Raw genomic sequence first — 25,336 nt, 5'->3', positions numbered from 1 at the left:
AATCATACTAAAATAACTTGTCAGCTACTCATTGTTTTATTTTTAATGTATTAAGAAATTAAATGCTCCAAAAATGCAACAGACTAAAGAGCTGAATCCATTTTTTCTTCACAGGGTGTCTTCAGAAGACACCATGGCTGATCGTGTTCCCCAGCTGCCCAGCAGTACGGGCTGCGACAGCCCTGCACAGCCCCAGGGCCTCCCACCCTGCCCACCTCAGGCTCGGCCAGGCACAGGGAGAGAAGAGGGAAACGTCTAGTTTCTTGGAGGAAATTTATTCCCACTTGTTTTGGGAGTTCGACCTCCTCAAAAGGGTGGGAGTTGAGGAGCAGGGAAGGGAAGTTGTGGTGACTGATGGCCTGAAGAGTTTAGTAGGAGCTGTTGTTTGTGATCTTAGATCAGATCACCCTCCGCCACAAAATGCTCACATAGCCAGAAGAGCTGATGTGCTGAAATGTTCAGGAATGTCTCCTGATCCAGCTGGACCTCTGCAATGGTGACTCCTCTCACCATCCAGACAGCCCTTGGCCATGCTGCTTGAGAGGCCTGATTGCCCTAAAAAGCGTTTCCCTATTATGGTTATTATATTTTTTTAACAACCGCTCTGTCTGTGGGCATCTGTGCAACAAATGAAATATGCACATACAAAGAAACCATCATTTCACTATCAAATTCCACTTTGAACTTGTTGAGGAGAAAGAGCCAAGGGCTTTGGTGGCTGTGTGGTGCTCCAGAGAAGGTGTCTGAATACCCTGGGCTTTGTTTCTTGTGTAAAAGAATCTAAGGCCAGCAGTGCTTTGGTCTGTGAGAGTTTCTTGGCCTTGCTAAATGCACTGCATCTCCTCCCCGTGTCTGGGAGATCTGCTTCATGTTAAAGAGCAAAGAACACCTTTTCCTGAGATGCTTTATAGGTTAAAACATCGTGCCTGTTCCACAGCACGTTACTTTCAGGTGTCACTTTGACTAGGAGAGTATATTATTATAATCAACAGCCTTTGAAAATGCACATTTCACAGATCTCATTGATGTTGTTCTGCTACATACTGTAGCGTTCTTTCAAAAATGACATACTGCCATCAGGAATGAAAATGATAATCTGACCAATTCGAAGACAATCAATATTCCAACCTTTGAAATTCATTTTATATAACTAGTGTGTGAAAATCTTCTGATTTAAAAAGAAAGATACATTTCATCCCATTTTATGTCTTGATAGATAACTGACCATTACACCTCCTTGTTCTCTTTCATGATTATTAACAGCTTAGACATATTTCTTGTAATATGTCTCTATAAATAATTCTAGGCTCAGAAGTTTGTTTCTTTTATTATAAATTAAGCTATCCAAAAGTGATAGCTCGTTTCTCCATAACTAGAATCTGTCTCCTCTAGGGGCAATTTATCTTTGCAGCAGCTAACCCTTAGGCATTATTTATTTCATAAACTTTTATTAATCATCTTTGCCAGTTTCTCTCAGTCTTTCTCTTCCTACAGTATTCTGCTACACTCCGAACACCCACCAAGTTTTCCAAATATTTATACTGCTGGTTTTAGAGGAAGAAGGGTTATCTGAGACGTTGTTTTTATTAAACCTTGATTGTTTAAATACCAGTCATCAGGGATTGCTCATGGAAAACTCAAATCTGACTTTGTTGTAGGGGAGGGAATGCCTGTTTTGTGAAGTCAGTCTGTATGACAGGGGTAGATTCAGAATCACTATGGATTATCCTCTGGGAAAGACAGCTGCAAGGAATGAAAATCAATGTGAAGAAGGATGGCAAAAATTAGCCTCAATGCTTTTTTCCTGCACTGGCTAGACAGGAAGAAATCTCTTGGTAAGAATGTCTTTCCAAGCCTTATGTGCCAACTGTTGAGCCTCAGTGTCCATGCTCAGAGCAAGAGATACCTGTATTTGAGAAACCTGCCCTGCCATTCTCACCAACCATTCCCAGTGGAGCTGTGATTGCTCAGCGAGAGGGATGGACTCTGTGAGGGCAGATGGACGCAGCCACCACCTGCTACTTTGCCACAGCTGTAAAGATGACACTAGGCAGAGATGAGACACTCATAGGAAGGGTGGCATTATAGAGTTTGCAAAGCTGGCATGGCCAGGAGACATACCAGACTGGCACACCTATACACTTAAGATAGATGTTTGGGGTTCCTTTTACATCAAACAATTAAGATACGCCTTAGAGAATTTAGTGCTGTCCTTGTAGCCATAACTCATGCTACAGGCAGAACTGCAGTTCATGTGCTCATTTCAAGTCCTTTATAGACTACTTTAAATATTATTGAGCCAGGTGTTGCTGGTAGTTGCATTATTTCTTTCATATTGATTAAGAAATTTAGTCAAATGATTTTTTTTTTGTGGCTCCAAACAGTCTAACTAATTCATAAGCTGCATTTTTATCTTGCCTTCTCATCAAATGTATGTTCTAATGTGTTAAAATTGTAAAAGAGTATTCTTAATTTTTTTGCAGTATGCATTGTTGAAGAAAAGAACATGTGAAAATCTACTTGAGCGTTGGCATTTTGGGGGGCGTTTCAGGTATGATTTTTTCCCTATATGTTTGATTTGTGAACAACAAAGAAGAGAACTTCCCGTGACAAGTCTAGTCTGTAATTTAATAAAAAAAGATAATTTATCAATGCTTCACCTCAGCATATGCACCTTATCTCAGAAAAGTTATCGGGAGTCTTACAGGAAACCAGTGAGGTTGGCAAGGATTATCTATAACAGCCCTACTTAGGGTCCATCTTATTTCCATGTAGGTCAATATATGTATTTGTATCTATACATGCAAATGCATATGTAGTTTATTTGTATGTGAACAGCAAGACTTTTAAAATTTGATACTATTGACTTAAAGTATCTGCTTAGTTTGCAGAGTAGAATTATTTATTCTGATGTTAATTAGAATGATGGGGAATTAGACAGAAATAGAGCTCTCAGATTTCAGGGTGACAAGAAATCCCACTTGAGTCCATCATGAACTGTGCCTGCAAATGTCTGTCAGCAATGACTGAATCTGCCCATAAAAGCCTTCAGTGTAATAAACTCTACAAACTTTATATGTTCCATTCCTTACCTCTCTGTACTTTGAGAATGCTTTTCCTGATGCCTGTCTTGTACTTTTCATGCTGCAATTTAAACTTGCTGTTAGTTTTCTCATCAGTGGTAGAGATCTCATTTTCCTCTTCAATTTTGCTGTGTCACTTCAATCTTCTCTGTGCTAACCTAAAATTATGATACCTGGTAATACTTCCTCTATCTTCTTATTCACTCTGTAATAGAGAACATTTCCCTTTGTTACACAAGGTCCAAGTTCTTCACCCTGCAGTGTCTCAAAAAGTGATTTGCATACCTCATCAATATCCCCAGATTTGGTTTACAGTCCCCATTTATAATATTGGTTTTGGTTTTTTTTTTTCCCTGCTGACATTTCAGCTGTATGAAGGGCAACTTCTTTAGTCTTTTATTTATGACATGAACCATTTTCTCATTGGATTTTGTTACTACATATCCTGGTTTTTTTAATCTAATGCTAGAAACTGTTCTAAAATATTTTTTAAGTCTTCTGACTCCCTAGAAGATGAATTGCAGAAATGCCACTGCTCTGAAATGAAACCACTCTGAAATTAGTATTCTGTTGCTGTGTGTGTTTAAACAGACCAAACACTATTTGTGCCCTGGTTTTGGAGAAGCTGAAAGTGCTGGTTTTGTCTGATTACTTTTTTCTCAGTCCCTGATAGAATAGTCACTTTGGAAGAGAGATTGGTATACTCTACCCAATTTGCAGATTCAGGCATTAACTTGTTTCTTCAGGATTTGAAAGGGTAATGGCAAAGAACTGCTTATAAATCTTAAGTTAATTTAGGATATTTAGTCTTCTGTCTCTTAGATGGATATACTTTGGCACTTTAATTAACTGCTTGTTAATTCTAGACTTTCACGTTGTTCTGTGCAGAGACTTTAAATAAGATATGCCTATACTGAGACTATATTAAAGGGCATATTTTAGTGGTAAATAGATTCCAACTTTATGTTTGATGCATCCCACAGATCACGTGGCTTGTGATTCAAAACACACAAGACATGTTTCCAGGGTTTCAAGTACTGTAAATAAATGTAAAACAAGCTCTTTGCACAAATGTGCTATAAAATAATCAGCACCAGGAAAGCTAAGAAGCTAAATGACACTTGGAAGACTGTAATTAATATTAATCTCTTGCATGCCAGAACAGGTGATTAAACTACTCCACCTCTTTTGCTTGATATGCAAATCTGGCTGAATGGCAACATCCTATGACAAAAACACAACTGTAGCAGCCACTGGTTGATTCTAAATATGTAGCAAAGGGGTCAGAATTTAAGAAAAGTTGTGAGTAGTTTAAGAATTTCATCAAGTTGAAGCCTGTTGGTGCCTGTTTTCATTAATAGTAGGAAAGGACAAAGATTATACATTTGTTTTGTGTGAATTGGTCCAGGGAGAAATTTCATTTCTCATATTCTCTTTGCCAGAGTGTTTTTTCTCAAATTAAGAAAAGCAACACCCAAAGTTTCTGGTAAATATGGCTGGACAGTTATCCAAGTCCCTACTGTAAACTATGTGTTCCAGGCTTCTCCCTGCTTTCAGTGTGAGAAGAGATAAAAACTCTTTATTTTCAGAGTATTTGCATATTTTTTTCCCATTTTGATATTTCCCAGTATTTTTTATCAACATTTCCATGAATTGGGAAAGTATGAAAACACCACTTTGTTTTCAGTTTTTACAAAAATTTTGTATTTAATATATCAGATCCCTTTTTTTCTCAAACCTTCTTGGAAATGAAATTAAGTCTGATTTTACAGTTTACAGCACGTCAGTAAAATTTTAGAGAACATTTTAAATTTAATAGGTGACTTCCTTTCAAGTATTTCCCTGTTTTCCATATTTTTATCAATACTACTTTGCAATTACTGGAGCAAACATGAAGAATTTTATTCTTGAAAGAATTCTTCCCAGGGGAATTTTATTTGGTGTAATATACTCAAGATATTTGGATAAGAATAACATGAATAGAGTTTAATTTTCATATTCAAACTAGGGCTGAGTTTGATGTCTTCATTTATTTTATTATTTAGCAGTATTCCCTTTAGGTTTTTGCCAAGGCCTAAGATTAACTGACCATCTGTCTATTTTTCTACAAAGCAGGATGTGCTACTCATTACTGGCAGTTAATTTTGTGGCAAAAATTCACATAATGTGGTCTGGTATTGTGATTTATTCAGTGACATTTATAGAAATCTAGCAAATCCAATCAGAGAATTCAAGGATACTCAGCAGAAGAAACGTGTCATGAAAAATGTTCACAACAGCCACTATTCAAAAATATGGCAATGATATGCTTGTGTCCATATTTACATGTATAGTTCAAACTTTTATTAGGTATTTCCAACCGGAAGTTGTAGCATCACTGGACACAGGTCTGGAATATTTTTTCCTGTGTGAGGGATCTTGTGCCTGCAGTGGACTAAGAATATGAAGACATTTGACTCCCAGCTGTTAGATACTATGGAACTACACCCATTTCTACATTATGTCATTAAGTCATATCTATGTAATAAGATATGTCATAAAGGTGTGCTTAGAAGCAACAGGATAACTGGAGATAGTCAGCTGTTCTCTGTTTAACTTTTCAAGACTGACAAGTTATTAAAATATTTCAGTTCCCCTGAAAGGTATCCTAAATACTTATAGGTAAAAAACCACATCCATTTCAAAAGAATCCACCATTTGAATTTTATTATTGCAGTTTGTGCAAATTTTTTAAATCTTCTGATTTTTCTCATTTCATTTTTGTTGGCATACTGAGATGAGTTTCAGATGTCCTTATCGGGGCAATTTTCACCCTAATTCTTGTTCAGTTAAGATTATGATATTCTGTTTAACAAAGTTCTTCAGAAAGCTGCTACCAGTAATTGATGTTTGATTCTTTTGTCTTTTCTGAATTTGTCTCCTTTTTCCCATTACTTTGGAGTTCAAAGTGAACTCAATGCCAGTGCATAACAACTGCACTTCTTGTCAGACACAGATATTTTTACAATGAATGATTCTCTTTCAAGGAAATGAGTAAGGGTTGCCTCTGCTGTTCCTTGGTGCTAGCCAGCATGTCACACTGTAATAACTGGAGTTCCCTGTTTCTGATGAAAAAGCATCTTTAGAGCATCTGAAATTATGCTGTGCTGTGGATTTTGGTTTATATTTAAGAAAACCTGTGCTAATTTTAGATGTAATAAAGAGTCTAGAAAGATCTATGTAGGTCCATTTAATTGTCATTTCTCTCCGTGGGAGACTTATTTTCTGAACAAGACATAATAATGTTGCTGCTCCTTGAGTAGCTCCCTCCCCTCATACACAGGAATGGTCTCTCCAGCTGCTTGTGTGGCTGTTGTCAGAGCTGGCACTCCTGGCCAGAGTCTGAAGCACTCAGCGCTGACACCCAAAGCTGTCATGGTTACACTCTGTGCACTCAGGCTGGACTCAGAGCTGGGCAGGTGCTCTCGGCTGGCAGAGCAGCAGCTATATCCTAATACTGCAAGTCTGGGGAAAGAATTTCCCCATGGCACCATTACTGTGCATTGGCAGTGGGTTTTGATGTGATACCTTCATACTTTACTAATATTTATATTAGGCTTTTAGTGTTTTGCTGTGCATAAAAGGGAATCAGAAACACTTTGAGTACCTTTTCTAGCGTTTGGACAGTTGCCTGAGCCTTTTTATACACACTGCAGAAGAACATCATAGAAAATAAGCAAAACCATAGTAAGTTAGCTCTGTTGCCTTTTGGATGTGCTGTGTAGACATAAAGGCTTGCTCAGGAATCTCTGCCATGTTAGTGTTGCATTGTGTGCATAGTCCACAGTCTCAGTTGGTCAGAAAGTCATAAAGCATCTTATTTTTGTCATAATTTTACAAACTTTATTGGCAGCAGAAAATATTGGTGTGCAATTAAGGTTTATTCCAAACTTGGTGATGTAATTTTGTGTAAAAATGAAAAATCAAAGTCTATCATCGAAAAAGCAAATATAATGAGGAAATTAAATTATTTACATGTCTGATGGAAAAGCAGCCATTCTGCTTCCACTGTATCAGAATATGCTAGACTTCATATTGAAAGTGAAACTGAACTTCTGCAATGCACATTTTATCAACTAAAAACATTTCTGCATTTGAGAAATTCGTTAAATGGTATACAAAATTTCCAAAAACTGTATGCACATGAGTGCATGCAATGTCCTTCCATGTCAAAAAGAAAAAATTGTGTAAGACTGCAGAAGCTCAGTTTCACTTCCAATATTTAGTGTTAGCAGTATTTCTGAAATGTTTTCACATAGAATTAACAGCATGGGGGGGGCAGGATGCTATTTATCAAAGCAGTTTATTTCTGCTGCTCAAATACATATCTATATTTATTATAATTTAACATTTTAATTCAAGATTAATAATTTAATTCAAGATTAGTGATTCAATCAAATGAAAGAACAGCGAAGCAATTATCCCTCCCCTCCCACAATCAACTTGAGTTTTTCAGAGGTGTTGCAGAAGGAGTGTGAAATATTTTCTTTTCACTGACATTATAATGACACTTTGCAGGTGTCCTTAGACTCTAATCATCCACAACTTTCACATATGCTACACACTGGGAACAGTCCCTTTGAAGTTAATTGGGTTTCACCTGTTTACTCCAGCAGAGTGAAACCCTGTTTACTGAATTTTAAATTAAATATAAACACATTAAAATATAAAACTGTACTTTAACTCCTCGTAGTTCTATTATGCATGTTGTAGGCTTTGTCAATTAAAATACATCCAATTAGATGTATTTAAAGATGAAATCATCCTCTGAGGCATTGGGTGTAGGAATGGATTAAAAACTAATTAAATGTAAACCTCTAGAGACCTAAATTACTTTCCCCTCCCCCTAAAATCAGATACATGTCTATGTAAGAAGATCTGAAGGTTAGTGATAACCTCAGGGTTCTTGGCTTTTATTTGCTCTCAGATCACCTGACATGGGCTATTCTGTTCCATCATACAAAATGTATCCTTCTGTTTAGCTTTCTGGGGACTCTTGTTAAGGTTAAATAATATGCATTTTTAGCAGCTTTTTCCCTAAATAACGTAAGAAAATTACAGTTGAAATTTTCCAGAGGAGTGGAATCTAAGCTAATGATTGACACTATATCCAGAATAACTCCATCAATGAGTAAAATGAAAGCATCAGAACCATCAGAAAAAGGGATTTCTTTTTCTCGTGTGTGATTGTGGCTGTCTGCTTGGGGGTGAAGAGAAGTTGAATTGATTGAATGACTTTACAGAGAAAACTTCATTACTTTGAGAACTAGTTTGAAATAAATTGGACAAAAATTAAATTTATATTATATAATGGGCCAGATCATATGAGATTTCCCCTCAGTATGAACTGGGCATTCAATATTACCCACATCTTAGCTCAAAGGCACCTTAACTCAATTTATATAACTTCTACTACTGGAAGAGCCCACGTTTATTAAGGATCACCAATGTTTTTTTTACCTTGAGGATATGAATCTGTATAAGTAGAATGTAAAAGACCAAAATATTTTTAGGTGATATTAAAAAGTGAATGTCATGCAGTGCATCACGGTGCATGGTGTAAAAGCAAGATATCACTCAGCTGAAAGTGAAAAAACCTGAAATTACTTTCAAAATGAAGTGTAGATGTGTTGGATACAGATGTTGATGTATGAGCAAATGCTGGAGAGGGACACAGGCAGAATGGAGAGTGGCTGTCATGGAATCCTGCAAAACTGCAGCTGGAGGTAGCCGGTTCCAAACTTGTGATCAGCTTGGAGCTGTTCGATTGCTGTTGTGCCTGTGCTCAAGGAAAGCAGAGAGTGACTCAAGGAATCACAACCAACTTATGTCCAGGAGAGGAAGCTGTGAATTTCAGTGTCAGTCTGGGTTTTAGACTGAATTAAAATTTATGAACAGAAATCACACTCAACACTGTGGCAGCACTTCTTTTTTTTTTTTTTTTTTTTTTTTTTTTTTTTTTTTTTTTTGTAAAGGCGGTAAATACTTTGGTTATGTTTTAAACAGTACCTGAAGTCTCTTTTTGATCCCCATTGGTCCAATCAGAGTTTGCTTATTTGTGCCATAGCAATGCCAGCACTTCTCGAGCTCTTTGGCATAGTCCCTAATTTAAGATCTGGATAAAAATGTGGTCTAAACAGCACAGGAAATCCACAAAAGGGCAGCAACTTTGGAAAGGACAGCTTTGTGCCCAGGTTGCCACCACCTTTAGTGACAGCAGTGTTCCTGGTGAAGGTCTTGCTTAGTGAAATCCTAGCTTACAGATTACTGCTGAAATTACTTGTGAAACAAATACATTTTAATTTAATTTTTGTAAAAAATCTCTATAAAACTATTAGTTTTGTTACAATGTATATTCCTATTGCAAAACTTTTTTCATTTGTTTGTTTCTTTGTGGTTTTTTCTGTGTTTACTTAGTTCTTTCTAGTTCAGATTCTTTGCTCTATATTTATGGGGCACTTGCAGTAATTTCAGTGAGGTTTGAAAACCACTGACATTTTAGTCAGGAGGGAGCAGGGATTGATAGACCAGACCCCAATACTGATGCTGAGGAGAGCAGGGGATAGTTCTTTATTAAGATAAGTAGCTTTGGGGCTGGAAATGCATCAGAGGACATGCTTTGGAAGGAATGCATTATAGAGAGAAGACTCTGCTGGCATAGCCCTGGCATGCAGCAAGACACTGGGAGGTCGACTGAATGAAGAGGCTTTCCCTGTCAGTCTCTAACAGTTCTGTCGGGCTTATTTGAGAAGTAAAAGTATCACTAAACTGGAATTGAGGAGGAGTAGTGACATCTTTTCACTGAGACAGCCTGAATGTTTCAGAGTCTAATTCCTGGATATTGCTGTCCTCTTTCCTTATCTGTCCAAGTGCTTTAGAAGGCTTGCAAACTCTCTAGTCATGCCCAAAACCATGAACACCACCAGCAAGGGACACAAAATCAAGACAGAAAATCTTTTTCCCCTCCCGTGAGACAGTCCTTCCCTTCGAGCTTGCTTGGTGACCCTAAAGAGCACAGTGCCACATGACTGAAGTTAACGATTAATGAACATTGTGGACTTTTATGCTGTGCCAGACTTCTCTTATTATTTACATGTTTACTATTCTCCAATTATTATCTATAGACATCTGTGCAGCTACTCATATACATTGATGCTAACTCAAGAAGTAACAAGATGTTGAGACTATGCTTTGGGCTATAATGTATGGTCTGAGGTACAAAATAAAGATATTAAACAAAAATTGTTTTTCTTGACGTGATTAAAAGTGATTCCCATTGTTACTATAGTGTGGTTTTTAATCTTTTATGTAATACTTTAAGGCAATCTGTTGAATAGAAACCATAACACTATTAATTTAGTGTAACATTAAGCCTCAGGAGTAAATGCTAAATAACATTTAGTAATGGGTTTTATAACAAATTTATGGAGCTCCTTATGTGTGCTTTTCACTCTTTTTCAATGCTAATGTTGTTATCCATTAGCACTCAGATGCTCTTCCTCATGATACAATAGCTATGGCAGCTATGACTCCAAATAGCTTAATCTAATTCTTGTTGGAGACAATAGAAAGAATTCATGGGTGTCATATAATATCCTCTTCAAAATCAGCTTTAAATACAATACACTGCTTTTCCATGCTCTTGAACATGAATTAATATTTTATATCTATTCTACCACCTGACACAATAAAAAGGCCAAAGTTTGTCACTGTGCCTAAAGCAAGGTTTGTACTGGGTATGAGGAGCAGGGAGGTCAGCTATATTTTAAGAAGTTCACTGGCTAAGTGGTCATAGAGCATTATTCCACAAGGCAGGAGGCAAGACAGTGTAAAAACAGGCCTAACCAATGTTCTTGAAAACAAGATTCAGTGGACTCAGTGGTCTCTGAATCTAGTTTCTTTTCTGATTCTCCTGTAGCTGAGTGAAAGGTGTTTCTGGCTCCACCAGACATTGCATGCATATTCCCAGAAATGATGAAGAATTCAAGTAGGCATTCAAGCTTCCCTTCTGTGAATGATTCTGTGGAGGACAAGTTTATATGCAGTGTTCCCAAGTCTCTGAGATCAGGAATGAAAATGTAAAAGGTTTTATTTCCCTATATATGCAACCACCACCTGTGGTCAGGATATTAAAAATAAAAAAAAATAAAATACTTCAAGCTGAAAGACAGGGCCAAAAATACTCATAAAAGGGAATTTTTCAGTTGGGAGTTCAGTCAATTAATTAATTAATTAACTAACTTGACAAAGCACTCAGTAAAACAGAACATTTTCTTCATAAGACAAACTTGTAGGCCTCCCTCACAACATTTCTATGATTTTTTTAAGATTGCTTTGTGTTGGTCTGCTAAGAAATAAGATCTGCAATTCTTAGAGGATTTCTTTTTCAAAAAGCTGTAGGTCAAACATCTGTTTAATACACATGTCTTTGAGAATTCTCTGTAATGGCAGTTTTGATATAACAATGTATGGTGGTGGTATCAATAATACTTCTTTTTAGAGTATAATTTTACACTAACTTTTAATTTCCTTCCCCTGCCTGAATTCGCATTGTTTTTTCCTGTAAATTAGCAGAGTTTGTTGTCACCTATTCTTAAAATTCTTTAACCTATTAGATTATTATTTTGGTGCTAATAAAACTGAGGTGCAGCAATATTTATATTCATTTGAGTTTTATTTATCTTTGCATGGATATGTCATTATTCTGTCCTGTGTGATAAAGTCCTTAAAATGAAATAATTTGTGCTGAAGAAAGCAGAGAAGGGAGAAAGCTGAAATAACTTTTTATAACCTCTAAGATCAATGCCAAATGAGCATCTAAGGTAGATGAAACTTCTATATTTATTTTATGGCTAGATCATCCACTTCACTGGTTTGCTCTTTTAACAAAGGTAAGGTTCTCAACCAGGAAATATTAGATCTTTAATGGATTTTCCATTTTTCAGAGGTGTAGTTCACTAACTGCACTATAAATATGCAAATATTTATTACATTGGTTGTAATGGTTCATGAAAATACCAATTCCCGTGCAGATTTTAGGATTTTCTAAAGAATCAAAAAGTTTAAAGTTTGCTGAACTGTGGCATATAGGTAAAACCTTCTAAAATGAAGGCCTTGTTGCATTTGTAAAATCATGGCTCAGGCTTGTTACTTTAGCTGCGTACAGAAGGACTGTGGGAAAGCGACACAGCTGAGTTAGGGGTAGAAAAACATGCTGCGTGACTGTCATGTGTTCACATTGTGGTGTGTGGTGGTTGGTTGAATTATGCTTGTTATGCTTTAAAACTAGGTAAACTGATAACCAGCTAAGTGCTTAAAAAGGCCCAGCTTTTGCAATAAAGGGCTCTCCTTTGCTCCTCCCTGGGGAATCTGCGTCGCTCATTTTCACAACACTGAACTATGAGATAATATTAGGTACAAACATTTTTCTGGGAAAGAGAGTTTTCTTCCAACTTTTCTGCAACATTGCTGCTCTGAATTAGTAATTGATTCCTCAAAATTAAGTTTCACATTTACTTCCTGAAGATAGTCTGTGTCATCTGTCCAGAATATGGACAAGAAAAAGTGCATTTCTTAAAGTGTCTGGCACAGGAATCTACTTTTAGGAATGAGCCACATAGTACATAGGCATTGCCTACAGCTTTTGTTTTTCCCCTCATTGTGATTATCACCAAGTTAATAGATGGAAAGAAAGGCTTTTACTTCATCCAGCCCATCATCCCTGACAGTTCACACTTATTCTCTGAAGTAGAGTTTCTGTTGTTGCATTTTGTTTAGCACTAAAGCATCTGTAAAGGGCTGATCTATCTCCTCGTCCTTCACTTACTGCCTGGAACATTGTGGAGAGCAGCATCCTTAGACCTCGCAGTCTCTCTCCTGACATCCCTGCAGTGTTTGTGGCACCTGCAAACAGATATTTCAGCTCTGGTGTTGTAAATTTGTATGCTCTGTGTGGAAAGAAAAAACAAACCAAGAAAAACCAGAGAGCGAATTAAGGCTTACTGCATTGTCAGTGTTACCCACGGAAAAATCTGTGATTGGTAGGAGATGCCTCTTCTTATTTGTGATTGTTTATCACTTTCTCTGAATGTCACTACTTGAAGACTGAGATGCAAACATTGCCATGAGCAAGACCACTTAGCAGGCTTTTGCAGCACATATAAATTCCATGCAGACATTTGAATATGACTTTCTTTCAGTGTAATTTTTCAGAATAAGAGGAGACAGTAGCAGTATAATGTAAGACACAGAATTAGGCTTGGCTCAGTGACCAGAGCTCTGGATTTGCTCTCCCAGTTGCTAACATACAGAGAGCCATGCTCCTGCTCCTTACTCCAGCAAATCTGGAATATGGTAATGCATCACTGTTCCAACGTGAGTGTTGGAGAATGCCTCCATCCAAAATATAAGCTACATGTGTGTGTCCTTTTGCCAGCCAGGAAGCTGGATCCCAACCCTGAGAGCCTTCCAGCTGGCCTGTTGCCTTTTGTTTAAAACAGAGGGGCAGTGGCCAAATGGCTGTGAGTGATGAGAGTTGGAGACTCCCCTCCTCAGGGGCAGAAGGGGTTCAGCTGGAGTCACATGCACACCTATTCAGGCATGTGGCTTGTTTTTTACAGTCACTGCCACATCAGGGGACTCTATAAAGAAGTGCTACATGATTGAAACTCAGCTCACGTGGCTGAAGAGCTGGAAAACCTTTACTGTTGAGTATGGAGGGAAAAGGGAAAATTTGACTCTTGGTATGAAAATGAGAGTGGTGACTGAGAAGTGCAGGGACAGAAGTATAAGCAAGTGAATGTTGTAATCTCTCTGACTTTAGCTATAACTACAAAACACTATAAAATAGAGTGTTTACTTTTTCTCTTTTCCTGCATCAAGATTAATAGGAAAAGTTAAGCATTTCTAAATCACATTACTTGCCTCAGGGAAATGAAATGGTAATAATGTGTCTTTTCATAGTTATTTCAAATTGTTCATGTATGCGTTAGCTGATGTTGGCATAAGTAAATTGTTTCTCTGGTGTTTCATTTTCTACATTATTTAGAATTCAGATTAATTCTCAATTTGTCTGCTTTCTGCAGGCATGTGTATCAGCATATATCTGCAGGGATGTATATCAAATTCATTTTCTCCTTGTCTCTCTGACACACTTCCATGTGTGAAGTCACATTTAACAAATACGCTCAGATAATTTCTTGTACCCTGAAGCTGTATTGATTGTATTATCAGTTTTGTACTGTCATGCAGAGTAAGGCTTAGTTTCTGAATGTCTTCTTACATCCATCTCTCAGGGATAATGCAATATGCCAAAGTTATTCTGTCTGATTTAGCAGAGATATTTTAACAGAGCAAAACTGTTAAGACATTTACATGACCTATTTATATTACTGCTGCTTATTCTGCTTTCTTTTTTCCCTCTTAACCACTTCCTGTTTTTCTTGGATTTGTCTTTACTAAATGATTTAATAAAATCTTAATTTTGGTGTCACCACCAAATTTGGTATTTACCTGCTGAGACCTCTCTAACAAAATAGCTGTTCCCTACCATTTTCATAAATTTTGAGACCTTGTGTGTGTTACTGGTAGTGATTCCTACTTTCCAAGGCTGGGTATACTTACAGGAGCTATAGCTGACTAAGCCTTATCATATGCTTGATATATTTCTTTAATTGTGTTATATTTTCTTGAGATTGGAGTCCTAGATGAAACTTCGTTGTTAAAATATGCATACTCAGGATTATGAATGAAAATCATGACTGCTGAAAAGTATGAAGTGAGAACATTTCAGAGCTGTAGTAACAAGATTTAAACCTTCAAATAAAGGAGAAAGGATAGAGTGAATCAGCAACTGGAACAAGCTTAAATGGCGCATGTCAGGAATAGAAACAGCAAAACTCAGAAACAATTCTCTGAGACACACTGTGGCTTGGATTAGATAAGTAATTGTTTAGAAAGGATGAAGGGTCCTTGGTCTCAAACCAACAGGAGCAGTAAAGCAGAGGGAGGAATATGGGACTGGATGTGCTCTTCTGCAGGCTTTGCAGCTCGCCTCACATGAGGAATGGGTTTTCCTTAAAATCCCAGCTAGCACTGACAGCCAATGGATACCAGTTAACACTGCATACACTTAGAGAAGGTGCTAATCTGACACCTGAAACCCACATCAGCTGCTACCCACAGGAAGGTTTTCCTTTCTTTTATACTTTATGTACATGAGCACCAAGTGACAAAACAAAGAAATGCACCTTTCCTTGCTGGAATCAGCAAATCTCTTATATGGCAATTACAGTCACAAAATTAAGCTTTTTATCTGGTTAAATATTCTATGAAGCACTATTCTTTGAATTGTGGGAACTGTGAGCTATGTGATTAATAGTATTTTCATAATTTAACCAGTTTAACCAACGGACATATTGCCAGATTTTATTTTGAAAACTAATTTTTGCCCGTAACAATCCCAAAGTGAGGAGGCCATTCTATGTGGTGGTGAGAAGCTGTACTTTTATTGCAAGTTGGTTTTTAATTCATTTTGTACCTGGGCCTGCTGGAAAATAAAAAAAGAAAAGAAAAGAGGATCCTTCTTTCAAAGAAGCCATAGGAATCTGTTGTTGTAATTATTGGTAAAAACATATAACAAATTTTTCACAGTTTGGGTCACACCATGGCTAATGTTTACATTCCTCAGTATATATTGGCAAACATTTTATGACATTGGTTTCAGGTGAAATGTACTACAGTTTTTCATGTGAAAATACTAATCAAATTTCCTGTCTATGTCCATTATCGTATTAACATAAAATAAGACCTTGTACCACCAGAAATATTTTGCAGTAAATGTATTGATCATATAATGTCTGCTACTTCTATGGCAAAGAAACCCTGTCTTCTGTATTGCCCATTATAATTACCAACTGCTCACAGTTTTCACAGTATCCAGTCTGCTAATTAATGGTGATATTGAAGGATGGGCATCTGATAAAAAACCTAATTTGCATAAGCTGCCTGCTGGAATGAAAGAACATCTTCCTTTGTAAATCCCCTATAAATGAGCATAAACTAAGAGATTACATCTAGGTCTTGAAAGCCACCTGAGGGATTCATAGCTTTGAAAATCTCAGCCATAATGTGTACTGCTATAAATGAGAGCAAAGCAATTCAAATGAGTAACAGCATGGGGAGAAAAAATTAACATGTGTAAATAATTTAGGAATGAGGCTGTTCTTTGGAGGACTAGCTATATGAGCTTCATCATAATAGCTGTTGTCTTGAACATTGCTGGGAGTTGCTGCATTGCAGTAACAGTTTATCTGGACCCAAGAAATGCCTCTCTACTCTGATTTGCAGGCAAATCCTTCAGTAACATAAGAGCACTCTCACCTAGGGAGGTGGAACGATGGGACTGCCTGTGGTGAGAAAAATATTTCTGTCTTCATTGCAGTCCCTACCAGAGAGAACATTTAGAAATCTGAAAGGGTCAGGAATGATAAATAGGAAATCTTCATCAGTTGTGGTTTAGAGTATACTCAGAGAAGCTGTTGTTGTTGAAGGCCTTCCAAATTGAATTGGATGTCTCTGTAATATTCTTATATACAGACAAATGAGATATTGTACAAATGTTCATACTTATTTGTCTTTAATATAGCAGAATACAGTAAGAGCTGTAAAACAGGAAAAGAAATCTGTGGATTTTTGTCCTACTCAGTAAGAAAGAAGAACTAGAATATACAAAACTTGAATTTTAGACAACCCATTTTCCATCTTTTAATGGAGGGTAATATATTCCTTCTATCTTTTTACAGTAATGGATAAGAAGCAAACATTTGACAACTGCTTATGTACCTGAATTTAGAGTTGACTGACACATTCTCAGTAAATTGACATTTAATTTAGTCTAATGTTTTGCCATTCATTGGTCCTTTTAAAAATTCCTTAAAAGTATTTCAACACTGTCTTCCAGGAAATCTGATTGTAAGAATCTGCTGAATGTTGTCAACTTTTCCCCTAATGCTTTTCTTTCAGAAATATTGCTTTTGGTTGCAAATGATTTTTTTCTGCATGACTATTTAACATTATTTAGTGTGTGTTAACAACAGAGTATCAGTGCACAACTCACCATCTATTGCTGGAAACTCGTAGGTTTTCTGGTATTTTTTATTGTTTTATTGCTTCCCCAAGCATGCTGGCAGCTGTTACTTGTGTGATGATATCTGCTAGCCTCTGCCTAGGAACTTCTGCGAGTTTCTTCAGTTACAGGAGGATGATTGTTTTTTTCTCTTCTGTTCTGAAGTTTGTTTTTTTCTCTGCATTTTTTCAAGTAGCAGGTGGAAGAAAGGTGGGACAAAATGTCAGCTAGTGAGGAAAAATAGGTAAAAGCATGACATGGTGTTGCCTTCTCATCCATTCTTCCCAGGACCTGTCAAGCATCATGCAAAACAGATGGCAGAGGCAGCACTGTTCCACAGGAGAGCTTTTGATCTTCAGTGCTGACTTTCATTGTAAAATTGTCCAGTCACCTTGTGAGCAGGCAAAATGCCATAGCAACAGATGAGAAGGAGTGTGAGTACCCATATATCATATCTGTTTGTCGAGCTGAGACTGTCCAAAGGGCTTGGGGTTCAAATAAACAGCTTGGCTGCACTTTGTGCAACAAAGGGGTGAGGAAAGAAGGGGATTCAAAGCCAAGTCTGTTCTTCCCAGTTCTTATGCTACACATTGATATAGAAAAAACACTTTTCAATATAGCTTAGAGCAGCAAAAAATAAACCTAGCAAGTAGATTTCATGGTAGATTGCTTCACAAAATATAGGTCTGCTCCACTATCTTGTTACACCACCTCCAGTGTTCCTGTAAGTACAGGATGAAGCTGTAAGTACAAAGTGTGGGAACCACCACAATGCAAATATTCACTTTAAAAGTCTATGTTTGTCAAGCTTGATTGTTTCTTGTGCAAGGACCAGCATAGTAAGGTTCAGTTTCATAATCGGGATCCTTAGACTCTATTTCAGTGCATTTTTGTTAGTAATGTCCAGTGGTGTTTCAGATTCTGTGGACGTCTTGTTTTCTATCCATAGACATGTTTTGTACTGCAGGGTTGCTGATAAGCACTTATGTTCAGGGCACAGTGGGAGTGGGTTTTTACTTTTGGATTGTCATATTCAAGCAGGAGGGGAAAGAAAGATATCTGCCTTATGTGCCATTTATTTTTGTTTGATAAGACTTTCTCAGACAAAAAGTGGAAAATTTAATGCCAATTTCCATAACAATTGGGTTTTCAATCTCACTTTGGGTTTGCAATATAGTATTAAATACTGACATCAGTGCTGTTCAGGAGCAGAGCCAAAAAAACCCCACATCATCTTATTGTTTCTTCACATGAAATGAAATTTCTTATGGCACCCTGTTCTAATATTTTTTCAAGTATGTCATTCTAAGTGTAACATTATTGAAAAAGCTTAAAGATTGTGAAGACTAAACCTGTGCAGTTCACTGGAAATGTAATTTACCTCAACAGAAATTGCTGTGAGGAAACCAGAGAATTAAATAGAACATGCAAATGTTGCTCTAAGCTCTTGAAGTATTTTATAAAAGGATATGATTTTCAGTGAAATTATGAACATTTTCCAGAAGGACAAATCAGGGACAAAAAACAATATAAAAAAATCTTATTCTTCCGAGAAAACTGTATGTACTCCTGTCAAAGACATATTCATGTAATAATTTCTGAGTAGCAATTTTACTATTGAATTTCGTTACTTTATCTTTAGCCTTAACATCTTTAGTTTTCATCAACCAGCTCGTAGAATCACCTAATTATTTTGATAACTTTATTTTTCATAAAAACGAAAGGAAATATCGCTATCTTTAACATGTTTTTATTTTTGAACCATAAAGGGGAAAAAAAACCCTAGAATGAAAAACTGAAAAATAATCCCCTCTCAAGTTTAACATAAAAAATAATAAATTTTAATATCTTGAAATATATTATTTAATTATATGGATTGCTAAATCAGATGTCTATGATAACTGCTATCTGAACTCGACTGCAAGGGAAAAAGTTAAAATATTAAAATATGTTTACTTTTTCTTTTTTCCGCTTTTTTTATAATCTTTCTTTGACAAAAGAATTGACAAGTTCCTCCCAGTTTACAGTTTTATAGTCTGAGGATCCCTGGGAAGAAATGACATAGGAATGTGAATCTGTTAAAAATTTTGCTTGCACTTTTGTACAGAAACAACTTTGTTTAACCTTCTGGAATTCTCAGATTGCTCAGATAATCTTTTTCTGTACTGATACAGTGAGTATAAAAATTACACAGACTGATTTAACATATTGTTCTAAGGGGGCTTTCTCCAGAGTTTATCTTGCTGTGTTCCTTTTGCATTTGTAAGGAGAGATATTTTTTATGAGGAAGTTTAATGCTGAGAGTGCTGAATAAGAAATAAGCACATATCTTTTTATTTCTCTCCCCACTCTTCTTGAGCAGTTGCACTTCTGCCTTGCTCTAATTTCCCTGAACAGTTGAGTTGTCGTAAATTTGTGCAGGCAGCTTGTGAATACTTGTCCAATAAGTTCCTTGAGTTTCAATAAAAAAACCCCAATAAAATCTTGAAAGTAAAGTTGCAGGTGAAACGTCTTATTATAACAAATAAGAATATTCCAATTTAATGTATTTCTTAACTGGTTAGTCTACATGGCAGGACTGAGTTCTCTCTATTGCTTCCACTACTTTTGTTAACATGCTCCAAAAATTAAATTCCCCAACATTTTTTTTATTGCAAGAGTTTTTGGGTCTGGTTTTCAGAACTTGCAAAACACATTTTACAACCTAATACTCACTCTCATATTATGTGGTCAATATAATATTTTACTCAAGTGTGGCCCTTGGTGCCATGTGAATGATTTTCAGAATTTGTGGCTAGATTTCATTCAGCTGTTAAGAAGAAACTGAAACTGTAGAAAGGAAGAAAAAAGATATCAGTCAGTAACTAGCTGAACAGTAATTCTACTTATTCATCTCTTTTTCATTTCTCTTATGTTTCTGCAAGTCAATTCAGCATGGAAACATTGTGGCAACTTTCCCTCTTTTAACACGGTAAGGATAAGTAAAATCCTAAAATGCTTTCAAGCCCCTCTTCACCTTTTCTTCAAGTTCATTTGTTTGTCTGGCTGTTCTGAGCTGTGGAATAGATTTCTCTGCTTCTTCATGTTCAAAGTCAAATTCAGACTTGAGTTCAGCAAATGTTTCCTTCTTATCCCTTTTTTTTTTCCTGGGTATCCATGATTACTGGGCATAACTTATTCTCTGAAGCTACTGCTCTGATCCCATTGTCTTAGCAGAAAAAATCAGTGGCAAAAGTGGTCTCCCAGGCTCCTCTCTGAATCTCCAGATTTCTCTTTCATGTTTACACTATTGCCTAGCAGTCTGTAGACCTCTTGCTGTGATTGTAAGTGCTTCACTTATCTGACCTTTCAACTGAGAATTTCATTGCTGACTTTCATTTTCCTTTTAAAGACTTGATTGCTTCAAATGCAATTATTTCAAGACAGCCCAATGCAGACCCAACTATGTTTCCATTATACATAGCTAAAATATTTGGAGATTAGGCATACTCAGTGTTTCTCATGCTCTAAAATCCCAGCCAAAAAATTTATCAGCATCCTTCTGTAATCAGGTCATTCCAGTAAAACCTCATGTGTTTGTTCATCTCAAGAGTCCTTCACAGAAACCATTCTGTCAGCAAATGTGTTCAATTTTGTCACAGGAGGTTAAAGTTCTTGAGAAGAGATGAAGTCTCTGCCATGGTCAGACTCCAAATTAAAATCAGTCTGTTAGAAATAGATCTCAGGTTTGCATATATTTAAGCCAGAAGCTGGTTTAGAAGTGGGACCAGTCTGCAGGTAGTAATTAGCATTCTGGCTATATTTGGTCATATTACCAAGTAGCTAAAGGTCGTGTTTTGTACCATGGCCGTTTGTGTATCACATCACAAACCTGCCCCCAGCAGATCTTCAAAGGCAGCTGCTTCTGTCACTGGAGTTTTCTGTGTCTGGCCAAGCAAAACAGAATGAGGGCAACCAACACTGACAAGACATGAGTCTAGCTCTTGGTATGTGCTTTCAGATTCTGATGTCTTTTAGGATTTTTACCTCTTGCCTTGAAGTGTTGACATATTTTCCTTGAATAGTAAGATACTGTAGATACCCTTAGCAAAAATACTGGTCTGGAACTGGGGCAAGGGGACTTTTTGTGTCAGCAATTGAGAGTGAGCATTTCTCATGCTTGGTACCAGTGCAGGTGCACTGCTGTCACATTTGTTTGCAGTAAAATATATTTGAAATTATTAGGTGATGTGCATTCTGACTTGGTTTCCTGTATATTCAGATTTTTCTTTTCTTCTATAAATTCTTCTTTCAGATGTGTTTTTTAGATAAGGTTGATAGGTCTGCAGTGCATAGTACAATAAGATCTCATTTGTGAGCCCTCCAATGTTAATTCCTTTACTGATTGTCTGGAGTGGGCTGCCAAAGTGTTCTGGTTTTGAAAAAAGCAACTTAATGTCTCCACTTGACTACAGTTATCAAAATGATGAGTTGTGAAGGCGATTCCAATGCATTTTATGAGTGAATGCTTAAAAATACAGAAATCTTCAGAGTATTCAGATGTAGGTTGGCTTTTCTGAGTCTCTGTGGTGTATATTGGGGATGCTGGAGTGGCCTAAGGAATGAACCCTGAGAGAGAAACAGCATAAAAATGGAACTCATTGCTTTTTTGCTAAAAGAGATGGTAAATGTTGTTGGTCACTCAATCTGCAAACTAGCAATGCAAACAGCAGTGACAGTATCGCTATCAGCAAAAAATTATTTCACCATTTACTTGTTAAAAGTGAGATGAACTGCGAACTTTTATGAGAGGAGGGAGAAATAGTCTTTTTCTTAGCATGCAAATATGTCTTTTATTAATTTTTTAAAGCAGTAACACAAGTGTGTGTATCCAGAAACATCTTATTGTCTGTTGCAAAAAAACCCAATATAAGATATTTGTGATAACTTCATCTCTTTACCTCATATTTTTTTAAAACTATACATCTTTTCTAATATTCATAGTTCTAAAGGCTTTAGTGTGAATTACTTAAAGAAAGGAATTAATACAAAATTCATTAGAAGATGAGGGGCTTTTTAATGTCAAAAACTCTTTTCAGTTAGATCAAGTATATGCATAGCAAACCTGTAAGACAAGGGCTATATTCATTTTGATACAATTTTTATTAATCTGAAAGAATTTATTTTTGTCTTCTTGCTGCCTTCTATGGGAATATGAGACTGGGAAGTCAGAAATAATACCATTAGAGTTTACATATAAGTCCACATTTAACAAACCTGGCAAGCATGAAGAGAAATATTTCCCTGAGTACTCTGCTGAAAGAGCCCCTTAGTTCCCATCTGTGGGATGAATGTATGCTGCAGTCTCTTAAATAACGTTTTGTAATCCCACTGCAAATGGAAATTGATTACAACAACTGGAACTGGTTTGGCTTTCCCTGTATATTTTAGATAAAGATATTTTAGGTGGTTTGGTTTTTTTTTCTGATAAGGTAATGTAGGTCAATGTTTTAGTTAATTCATAATATGTGCAAACTCTGAACTTCAATTTAGAAGAAATCAGCAATCTGAAATCTCATTAAGATGTAGATCTTTAAATGCCAGTTTTGGAAGGGGATTATGAAATAATAGAAAGTAAACAGGAAAAATGTGTATTGGTATTATTCACCATTTTAGTACATACACTAAATATGCATATTTTAAATATGAAATTATGCTATTAGAAGTAACAGGTGAATTTGAATGCAAATAGTGACATTTTGGTAGCATAATTTTGCAGCTTTAATTCATTTCCTATAGGTGTCCTGACAGAATTTTGTATAGCAATGTAATAAGGAATCATCTGTATTAGTGGTAGCTGGTATTTTGTCCAGGTGCATCAGTGCCAAGAACACTCCTCACTTCCCACCCTGCCACAGTCCTGCTTCTTTGGGCTTGTCTTCCTTTCCCCTCTGTCATTTCTGTTCTCATTTTACCTTCCCCTTGTCAAGGCTCTGCCCCTTGGAGCAACCAGATTAAATTGTTCAGAAGACTTGAATCACCCTAGGTAGAATCAAAATGTCCTTAACTCCATGTAGAGGAAGGTTGACCTCTCTGTACTATAACACTATTTTATCTGAAAGTTATTAGTCTAGCTTCTGTGGATGATATGAGTTACTGATTAAAGCTCAATGATTCTCAAGCAAGTCCTAGGACTGTCTGATCTTATTTTTCCTCCTATTCATATTTCAAACTGGCATTTTATCTAGCTATATTGAAACTTTGAAGTTTGTTTTCAGATTTCTAAGTTTTATTTCATGCTCAGTTGTCAATATTTCTTTGTTTTTCTGATTTTGGGACTGTACTGCATATTAAAGAGCATTTCTTTTCATAATTTGCCTCTGAAATTTGTTTTGTTTTTTGGTATATTAACTAATAGCATATGAAAAATGTTGTAAATAGTATTTGAATAAAATAAATGCATCTGAATAGCTGCCCAGATAAAAGAAAATTATTATGCTTTGATTTCCTTTATGCCACTTTTCAAAATATGTGTAATGACTAAGGAATTTTTTTTCAGAAAAAGAAAATGTCAGCTAGATATTAGAGAATTTTGAACCTGATAACATATGCAGAACAGAAACTTTATTCTAAAATTTATACTCTACTTGTCATTGAAAAGAAAGTATGCTTCATTATTTTAAAATATTATATGATGGATCAACATTTTCATAACGACTTCCTGAACTGTGAATGGCATTCAGCCCAAGCACTAGTGGCAGAAATAGGCAAGTATATGCTAAGTAATTTAAGATAGCTTGAAAAATGAGTATTGTCTTGGGCAACATGAATAGAACAAAACAGTGGATACAACAGACAACTTGCTAGAAATTATTTCAGTTATTTTTAGTGCCAGGACAAGTTTGATTTGTGCATATGTGACTTAATGGAACAGCTCAGGTGCTAAATATTAAGCATAAGATTAAGTGTTCCACTGGATCAAGACCATGTTTGATAGTACCTTGTCCTCTGGGCTATGCTAATTCATTTTCTGGCTGATTACAGTGGCCTATAAAGAGTGTGAAACTGCTTTCCACTGGAATTTTCTCACTGTGATAGCAATATGTGGAACTTTTGAAGGCTATCTTCCCAGGATTCGACATCTGTGGTACAGTGAAATTCTCCTCCCCATATTTCTTTCATGAACCATGATTTATACATTTTAGCTCTATTCAGGGCTGAATAGAAGCAGCAGTCTCTGTCTCATTTTCTGGAGTTCTGGAAATTACTTTTCAAGCTGGGACATTTTTTGAGGAGTTTCTGCCAAATTAACTGTTACACATAGCGGTTGTATGAGTTTGCTGGAACTTCTGTTGTTGGTGGAATAATTACAATGTCTTCATCTTTAAAACCTGTTAGTTGAGGGGATGCAGAGGTTTAATTTCTGTATCGTCTTACTGAGTCCTTGTAAAATGCATTGGTGTTGAACCCTCATATCTGACAGGGGTTTACTTATCAGACCCAAGAATCTTCACTGTTATCATCTGTCTCAGGCCATGCCAGTCTGCTTAAGAGGCTGAGAAAAGGAAGGGTAAAGGGACACTCCCACCCACCCACACCACCTGAAAAGTTTTTCTGATACATGAAATACTGACACAGGTTCTGTTCAATCTCCTGGCACAACAACCCTTTCCCAAATGTGCCAGATGATCTGCAAAGCAAGTTGCTTGCTGCCCTTGCAGAAGGAGAGTCAGGACCAAGAGACTTGATCAGTACTCCACATCTGTGGCTAGGGATATAAAAGTTACTCCCTTGGTGACTTGGAGGAGTCATGAGCTGGTCAGAAAGGGAATTGTTTTGAGAAAGGAATTTCATTTCAAAATGTACTTATGGGAAGTTCATCTGTTGGAATTCTGCCTTTTAGATTCTCTGAATGACAATTGAGTCAAAATTCAGCATTAATCTCTAGCCTTCTTACAGGTCATATTAAGGGAGCCTGTGAGAAAAGGCACATTTTCAGCCCAATTTTTTGTATTTGGATGCTGCCATGACTGTGAATTGGTGACTTGTCTTTGTAAATAGGAACCATCAGATGTAAGCCCTTCCAGTGTCTATTTCTGGCTTAGGATGT

The 25,336-nt window shown here is 36.6% G+C and overlaps 1 long non-coding RNA gene across 8 annotated transcripts in view; it reads left to right on the top strand.

Annotated features, from left to right (window-relative positions):
* LOC109951008 overlaps window positions 1-25,336 on the top strand; it is a 432,683-nt gene that overhangs the window by 296,462 nt on the left and 110,885 nt on the right. For all 8 annotated transcript variants that reach the window (XR_005602594.1, XR_005602595.1, XR_005602597.1 and 5 more), the window contains one exon: window positions 2,484-2,551. This is a non-coding gene — a long non-coding RNA (uncharacterized LOC109951008). The remainder of the gene's footprint in view (window positions 1-2,483; window positions 2,552-25,336) is intronic.

The sequence above is a fragment of the Corvus cornix genome, chromosome 9 (genome assembly GCF_000738735.6).
Source record: "Corvus cornix cornix isolate S_Up_H32 chromosome 9, ASM73873v5, whole genome shotgun sequence".
NCBI classification, from domain to species: domain Eukaryota; kingdom Metazoa; phylum Chordata; class Aves; order Passeriformes; family Corvidae; genus Corvus; species Corvus cornix.
This window is presented reverse-complemented; position numbering and strand designations above follow the sequence as displayed.